The sequence below is a fragment of the Phalacrocorax aristotelis genome, chromosome 13, assembly GCF_949628215.1.
Source record: "Phalacrocorax aristotelis chromosome 13, bGulAri2.1, whole genome shotgun sequence".
Classification (NCBI taxonomy): Eukaryota; Metazoa; Chordata; class Aves; order Suliformes; family Phalacrocoracidae; genus Phalacrocorax; species Phalacrocorax aristotelis.
Genome location: NC_134288.1, coordinates 6,053,357 through 6,061,948, shown reverse-complemented (window position 1 = coordinate 6,061,948; position 8,592 = coordinate 6,053,357). Strand labels below are relative to the sequence as shown.

The window sequence follows — 8,592 nt, the reverse complement described above, 5'->3', positions numbered from 1 at the left end:
GTTTATAATAGGTTCATTACATAGATCAATTCCAAAATTAATGCTTGTATGGTTGCATATACTACAAAACTACCTCAGGCTTAAGCTTGACATTGTGGATTACTTAACATATTTTCTAATGGGTTTGACTTTTTTTTTTCCCATTTTGATTCTCTTCATTCAGTGCAATGCCCTGAAATACACAGCCTATCAATGTCCTGAAACCCGTTCAGAATATTTTTCCCCTCATGTCAACCCTCCCTCTTCATTAAAAAAAGAAAAAAAAAAAAATCAAAATCCCCAGCCACATCACAAATCCACCATTTCCTGCAGCCTGCGCTCCCTGTGTTGTTCCACATCAATGCTAGGAGTGCTGTGATGTATCTACTGCACTTCCCTGTAGCAGGAGCAACCAGTAAGTTTTGGCAACACCTCGGTTAAATAAAGATATTGCATCCAATGGTTTAAGTCTAATCATTGACTGAAATTCGTGCTTCGGTTGGTCACGCTGTTTGGAAGCATTCAGAGATGGCAGAGCCGCGCGAGCTCTCCACAGGGGTACGTGAGCACGAAACTGAAAAAAAGTGCAATGACCAAGCAGACATTCAAGAATGGCCTTTACAGATTTAAGCCCCAATTCCTCAAACAGATACACTCAGACAGCCACTTTTCCTGTGCAGAGTATCACCAAAATCACTTGTATTTATACGAAGCTACAAGAATCTTAACCTAATATCAGGGAAAAAAGCAAACCAATCAAACCCAAAAAACCAAAATCGTTACGGCTGAGCCAATGTTTCACAAACAGTTACTATGCGTTATTTTACCTTCATTCCCAGTATAAATGGAATTAGCAGGGAAGTCCATACCTGAAAGTGTTTGAAATCCCATCCCAGTCCTGGGTCATCTCAGATCTGCTTGTTTCATGCTCTGGGCCAGTCTCCAATGTGCCAGCGCTATTTTTCCAAAATTGAAGAGCCTCTGACCTTCAGGAGAGCTTTCCATACCTGCATCTGGATCTGATCGCTGAGAATCTGGCTCACCTCCGTTAAAGATGTACTCGGGTCTTGGATTTACATCCCACATTCCTCTGCAACCCAAAGAGTCTGCTGTGATTAATGTGCTCCCAATGAAAACCATAGGAACTGAAAATGATTTGCAACTGATTCATTAAAATAGCATTCATCATGATAATTGATTGGTTAATTAATTACGGCCATAATACAGATGTCATCTGTATTTCCAAAGGAATTCTTTGGTCGTTCTTGAATCCATTCATTAAGGCACGGCCAGTTCACAGCGCCAGCCACGCTACAGCTTCTCATGGGGGAGACTTGCGCCTCCTTACAGAGAGTGTGTCCAAGGCATTACACTAAGAAAGCTAACATTTTCTAGTACTATGGTAGAATTACTTCAGCAGCAGCAGCACCACCTCAACCTCCTACAGTGCCTCTCATGACTAACACTGCATATGCTATAGGTGTGACCCAGCCCTATACAGCGGGTCAGCACAGGAGCCACAGGCTACTCTTAGCCTACTCCTAACCTGTCCAAACGAAGCAATTTTCACTCACAGAGTAGCCGTCTGTTGGGAGACAGGTATTAAGCAGGGTGACAGCACCCGCAGCACAGCTACGCAGAGGAAGAATTATTACCGAACAGGAAATGCAGAAGAATATCTATTCCTACAAAGAATGCCAAGGGATCTTTTTCATGATGCACATCAAAAAAGATCATCAGGTTCTGGGGACCTCATCTGAAAGACACACACACAGGCAAAATGCACAGCCAACCTATCCCACTTGGAAGGCTAAGTGAAACTTTTCCAGTTACGAAGTGCTCGCTGCCCAGGTGTCCCTTACACTGGCAGATGGAGCTGTCTGTCAGCTACTTGAAATCTCTGCCTTCACTATGGTTATGCTCTAGCATGGAACAGCAGGTTTATAAAGCTGGCCTTAGCATAGAGCAGACCTGATGCCCGAACCCACCTGAAAGCATTACAGCTCACACAGGTAGGCCAAAGGCAAGCGTGTTCTCCCGGCTATGATCCAATACAGGAGAGTTTGAGTTATGTGGATTAATTTCTTAACTCTGCCATAGGCTTTTCTGCATGGCCATGAGCAAACCCTTCCTTCCTCTGTGCTCCAGTTTTCATCTCTAAGACAGAAATTATGGCAACTCTCTCTCCAAGGCTATAGAGAAGATGCGCTCACAATATTAGTCACTAGGAAGTGCTTGGATATTACAGCTTCGGGGGACACAGACGCACCCAGAGCAGCAATCCACAAAGAGCAGCACAGAATGAAGAACTTGCTCAGGCTACGTTCTCCTTAGTCTTTCCTGCTAACACTTTTTAAAATATTTTTTTAATCTCTTGGTGCCATAAGCACTACTGGAGTACCCGCACACCCCTGTTAGACAGGTGGATACCTTAGGCTGAATCTTCAGCTACGGAAAAGCAATGTCAGCCCATTGACTTCAAATACACCCACGCCAATTTTCACCCCTGAAGATCCAGCCCAACACCACCTTCTCATTCTGCTCAGGAGTGACCTACATCTCCCACAGCTCTGAAAAGAGTTGTTCCTGCACAGGAGGAGCCTGCATGGGCAGGGTGGGGAGGGGGCCACCACACGGACCCTCACGGGGTCCCGGCAGTGCTGCCCGCACAGCATCGCTCGCTCTCGGACAAGCAAGGTGCTGGCAGGTGTTTGTGGAGCACCACGGCCGTAAAGCCATCAGAGGAATACGTATGGCCCCCTGCAATTCATCAGAACTGCTTTTGTTTTAATTCAGTTTTAAAAGGGGGGAAATCAGTAGAAATTATTGTGTGCTTTCCCCTTTCCATTTCCTCCCCCCAGAATCTCTGATCTTGGTGGGGTAAAAACAAAGTCAGGAGCCAGAAAAGCTCTTTCTGAACCGGTAGCCTAAAAGCACAGGAGGACTATTAGAGCTCCCTAACACCAGATGAGAGACAGGGGGTGTCTCTGTGATTTACCATTCCCCATCTCTTCCTTTGTTCTATCTTCACCTCAACTGTCAGCTGTTTTGCAAAGGGGCTGGCAGTCAGGGGGAGCGGGAGAGAGGCTGCTGTGTGCGCATATCCAGTTCAGGCTGGTTCCTGGCTCAGGGAAACATTTTATTGGATTTGTTACTCTTTGATGCTGATTAAGCCCATGGGGTAGAAAAAAGCAAAAGAGAGGGGGAGTCTGGGGGGAGGGGAGAGATGCAGTTTCCCTGTGGCTGCGATGTTTTTAATTTATTATTAACCATCTCTCATGTGTTATCTGACAGCTCTGTTGAATTCTAGATGCAAAGGAAAGCAGTCCCTGCATTTAGAGTTTTCAGGGTGTATGTTCCCAATCTCCCCGAATCAAAGTCTGGCTGTTCAAGGACTTAACTTTGTAGACACTAATTTTAAACAAATAGATTGCTAGGAAATTAGTTCCCTAGGAGTTGGAAGGCTGAACCGTTTCAAGGCTGGGATTGCACAACAGAGACCTCCATGATAGCCCAGGAGCACAAGGCGAGTCACACCGAGGAGCAGAGAACATGAAAGGAATTCTGCAACAAGGCAGAAGAGCCCAGACTGCAGTTCCAGCTTCTTCCTCAGGTTTTTTCATCCTGACCCCAAAATAGCTGAATATCCCCAATCTCTGTCCTCTCACCTTATGTCACAGTCATTTCAGTGTCTGGACACAGCACCACTGTGGGCGCTGCTCTGGTTGAGTTTCCTTTAGCGATATGTTTACCCTTTCAGATGATGTTCCAAGAGGATGTGCCCTCTAGGCACACAAGAGCCGGTGCCTTGATCCTGCCTGGAAGCCCACAGTAGCTATGCATTTCCCCAGCTGTGTTGCATAAATGCCAACATTCAGAACCAGCGTAGTCTGTTACATGGAAAACAGAGACCAGAGATTTGGAGTCTTGTTCTCCAGTGTCTTACAGTCACATGCAAAGCAAAAGTTTAAAATTCTCTAAGGACTCTAGTAAAGTACCAGCATGCTGATTAGGTGGCATATCGCATAGTTACGAATGACTGTGCGACCCATTACACTGCAAAACCCAGACGATATCTTCAATTTTGAAAGTCGCCAGCCGGCAGGGATCAGTTTTGACCAGTGTTTCTACATAGCCAATGAGAACTGGAAATTTTTCCTGATATATCTTTGAAGTAACTGGAAAAGAGAAGGCTAGAACCTAATTCAATGGTTAGTGGATAAGCATTTGTTGTCACTGATGCTCACTACCAGCTCTCCAAGGGAAGGTCCCTTTAGAAATTGACATTATTTTTGCAGAAAGCCACGGCTGATGTGAAATAAGATTTACTATGAGCAAAGGCCAGTTACAAGGGTTTTTTCTATTGAAGTACACACAGCTGCAGGCTGGGACAGAAGCAAAGCTATAAGGTCAACATCTTTGAATATCTTGCTACACACAAGCCCAAAACAATAACTAATTCAAATCAAAGACCACCACAGCTGACATAAAGAGGTTCTGTTGCAACACATCCCTCTCTCCATCCTTGGGTCAACCCATGCTTCTTCTTCCATTACGCTACTACCATGATATTCATGAATTACTAATCGTTGGGATCCAGGATTGGTGCAAGGACATGAGGTTAATGATGCTCAAGATGCTCTGCTAATGCTCTTAAACAGTGCCATCTCCTGGGAGAGAGGAGATAACACAATCTTTCTTCAACGACTTGTATATTATAAACCAGAGTTTGACATCATCTGCGTGGACATCAGCAGCTCCACCACTCAATAAGGGCTTCAGCCAAAAAGAGCCAGTCATTAAACCAGACAGCATCTGGAAAGGATGCTCTTATTGTATATACCAACAAGATCTAGCTACCAATATGGTCAGCTAAAGGCCATCTAAAACACGGTGCCATACAACTTCAAGCAATTTTAAGGAAGTGTGTGTTATTTAGTGCACTATGTAAATGGGTACAAAAGCAGTCTCCTTCAGGTTCACCTCAGGGGAATACAGAAAAATATATTTCACTTGACCCCAGGCTCCTCCACAAGTACTGCTCCCAAACTGTCTATATCTCTGTTGGCAAAACCCTTCACACCATGTTTTATCTTATTGCTAAAAATAAATCACTTGTAAATTGTTTTATAAATTATGTATAAGAAGAGGCCTCATAGTCTACGACGCGCTACCAGTGTATTCTACATGATAAAAAAAAATTTAAAAGGATCTCCACGGGTAGGAGGGGGAAGGGAATGGAGCACTCTTATAAATAATATATTCAGTGGTCAAAGAAAGTTATCACCTTTTATGAAGTGTTTGGGATTCATTATGCATAAAAAGTACAGCACTGCTTCTAGTATGCATGATATCAGGATGTGATTATTAAGCATTACAGCCACCAACTAAGTGATTATTGGTGTCATCATTTGTTTATCTAACCAAAACCTAGGCTGCCACCTCTCATCAGTGGAAACAAACAGCTGATGTGTTTGACTAGTGCCAAAGGAACGCTGTCAATTATTCACAGAAAGATGATGTCCCCATCATTGTGGGTTTCATTTGGTATTCATTGTAATAGCGCTGATCCTAATGAATTCATTTGGTATTCATGTGGATGTCACATGTATTTCCAGAGATGTTCTGCTGTAATTTAGCATGGGTTAATGGACACCTCTATTAAAGTGTTATTGAAAGTTTGACATTCAAATAACCCAGTTTAAAATCAGACAAACCTAGATATTAAACCTGAAGGGAGAATGGGGGGAGGGAACTTGTGTAAGAGGCAAGACTGCAATGCCACGTTAAGATAGTTAACACTTATCTGCCTGCTAGGAAGGGAAAACCATCCGCTCCCTTCCTCCTTCCTTCCTCCCCTAACTAGCCAAAAGCAGAGCTTCAACTACTTTCAGAGACTTCGCGATGGGGCCACCCTTCGTACCTGACCCAGACCTCCTGTCAGGGTTAGCCTGGCTGGCTGTTACCCTGCCAAACGCTGCACCAAGGGGGAGAAGAGTCTTCAGGAGTGCATAAGAACTCAGTCAGTATTTGATAGCATTTCTACCAGCCTTTACAGACTAGGCATGGAGGCATCCCTCCTCTTTGACCCTACAACTCCAAATGCATCACTGGGATCCAGGAATGAGGTCGAAATGAGTAGAAACAGTTTTATTTTCTATGTTTTGCAATTCTGAAACTGATTTTTCTGTGGAACAAATTCAGAAAACAGATGACAAGGCTGGCAGAATTAGGCCAGAAAGCGGCAGGTTTACAGTCCAGTGTCTTGTGACCTAAAAATGCTACCGCACAGAGCAGATTCCGTGTTCACTTTCAAGAAGCTCAAACCACTTACGCCTGCAGTGCCAAAAACATCTCGAGATGACACAGAGAATCACCAAGCTATTGCATTATGAAGAAATACTATATGGAGGTTATTTGTTTTTTCCTCAACAGTTTGTTCTATGGGGCTTTTGACAATGAAGAAGTCAACCCTTCCAGTTAGAGTCCCACAAGTGCTTTTAAGGACTCAGCAAACACTGAATCTATAACATGCCTGTTCAATATGTGCCAACAGCGGAATATATGATGATAGACTTGTGGTGTAAAGGTTTTACTCACATTCATTTGGGATGACCTGCATAGATATTAAGATTTTGACCAAAAGGAAAGTCTGAATTGGTGAGTAATGTGACCAGCAACCAGCCCAAACCTGATAAAATCTCAGTACCACACCACACCATCCCATTATAACCACACATGCAACCCATATACAGTAATTGTTTATATTAGACACAGAGACAGTATACCACATACTTGGGTAACATAATCATCACTTAAATTGATATTTCATCAACCATGAAATAAATTGTAAGCCACAGAATAAATTGATTTTTTTTTTCTGCAGTATAGTAGCACCACTCAGCTCCACCCATGCTAATGCAACCTCATTGTTTCCATGATAAGTAAAGCATTTGAAATACAAGAAACCTAAGAAAAATATCCATCATGCAAAATACGTGAGGCTGTGGTAAACTCAGAGGTTTGAAATGCCACTTGTTGCTCAGCCTTCTGGCTTTTGTGAGCACTTCTATTATACAACACTTGCAGCAATGAAGCAAACTTCATCCTGTCATGGATTTTATATGTTCGTGCCTGCAGATTAAATTGCTAACTATAACACAGCATGTGCTGTTTGTGGCCATTTTCCTAAATGGTACTTTGGGAACAAAATACACAGATGCCTAATGTAAACTAACCTCCTCCCATTTTCTTTGCGAAGGTTGAAATTCAACCCTGTGCAGAGGTAGTCCACAAGCCTATTTATTAAATCCCACCAAAATGCCCAAAATAGGAGTTAATTAGGATTTAAGTAGTATATAACTCTATGAAGGCCCATTAAACAGCTTTGACTTTTATTATCTCCATGTTTTTATTTGCCCACTTGTGTTTGTTTTTCTGATAAAACAACTTGTTGTGCTTTCCACCACGTATAATCAATATCTCTTTGAGAACATTAGGGCTGAACTCCTGACTCTTGACAAGTCAGTGGTAAAATTCCCACTGACCACTGGAAGAGGGAGCCTTTGCCTGATTGGATCAGCTACCTGCTGTTACCTACTGAAGCTCTCAGACATCAAGGGGACAAGGACTAGTTGACTGAAACACACTCCTGGATTGCAGAGACAACAAACTCCCATGCAGCAACATCTGTAAGAAAGGACTTCTCTCTCAAAAAAAGAAAGGAAATTGAGGTTAATAGATATGTTCTGCAGAAAGAATGAGTTTTACTCAGCAAAGGTGAGGTTTGCATGAATTGGAGGTTACTTGCTTCGTGGCCAACCACTGCCAAACTTTCTCTGGGAAAAAATAACTTCATAAACTGTCATAAACTTCATTATCTCCTACTCTTAATTGCAAAGGATGTATTTCACATTAGATAAGGCCTTAGTATTTGGGAACTAAATGCTGAATGCCCGGCCTTTACCCCATTTCTGCTATATCTTTCTTTATAAGAGGGAACTATACAGCTTGATGTAGCAATAAATAATTTGCATAAGTATTATTGCAGTGCTATGTGCCGCTAATGGACAATGCTGTACTATTTTCAAGAGAGCGTCAGGCTGAATCACAAGGCAGCCGTTACTGTTTCGTTAAAAGCAAAAGCCCCTTCCTTACTCTGTCTCAAACACCAGTCAGTTTCCTTTGATCATTTCTCATGTCCCACCAAATTATGAGGGGATCCAGCTCTTCCCATCCAATAGTAACGGTCTCGCAATCTCCAGCCCTTACAAGAGACTGTGTAATTGGGTACTGTTCTGCTGAGGGGTTTTAATACAGCCACGGCTCCTGACCTTCAGCCAGCAGGAGGAAAGAAAAGACCTTGCCCGGATTCATCCAGAGTAGCTGCATACTGATGGAACTTCTCTCATCTGCATTTTTCCTTGCGATTAATGAGCAATGGGGAAGGTCCCTAAACTTAAATGAGCTGGAATAAAATTCTGAAATAAGCCTTGCCTATTAGATGGCATTGGAAGAAGATTTTCAAGGAAAGTCTGTCTCAGGGAGCAACCATTATGAGAGAGATGGCTATTTAGCTCTGTGCTTCAGGAGCCCAGCTAAGATCTAGCAGAC

The 8,592-nt window shown here is 43.0% G+C and overlaps 1 long non-coding RNA gene across 2 annotated transcripts in view; it reads right to left on the bottom strand.

Moving 5' to 3' along the window:
* Positions 1-445: 445 nt before the first annotated feature.
* Positions 446-8,592, bottom strand: part of LOC142064048 (uncharacterized) — a 294,357-nt gene continuing 286,210 nt past the window's right edge. For both annotated transcript variants that reach the window (XR_012662963.1, XR_012662964.1), the window contains one exon: positions 446-1,069. This is a non-coding gene — a long non-coding RNA (uncharacterized LOC142064048). The remainder of the gene's footprint in view (positions 1,070-8,592) is intronic.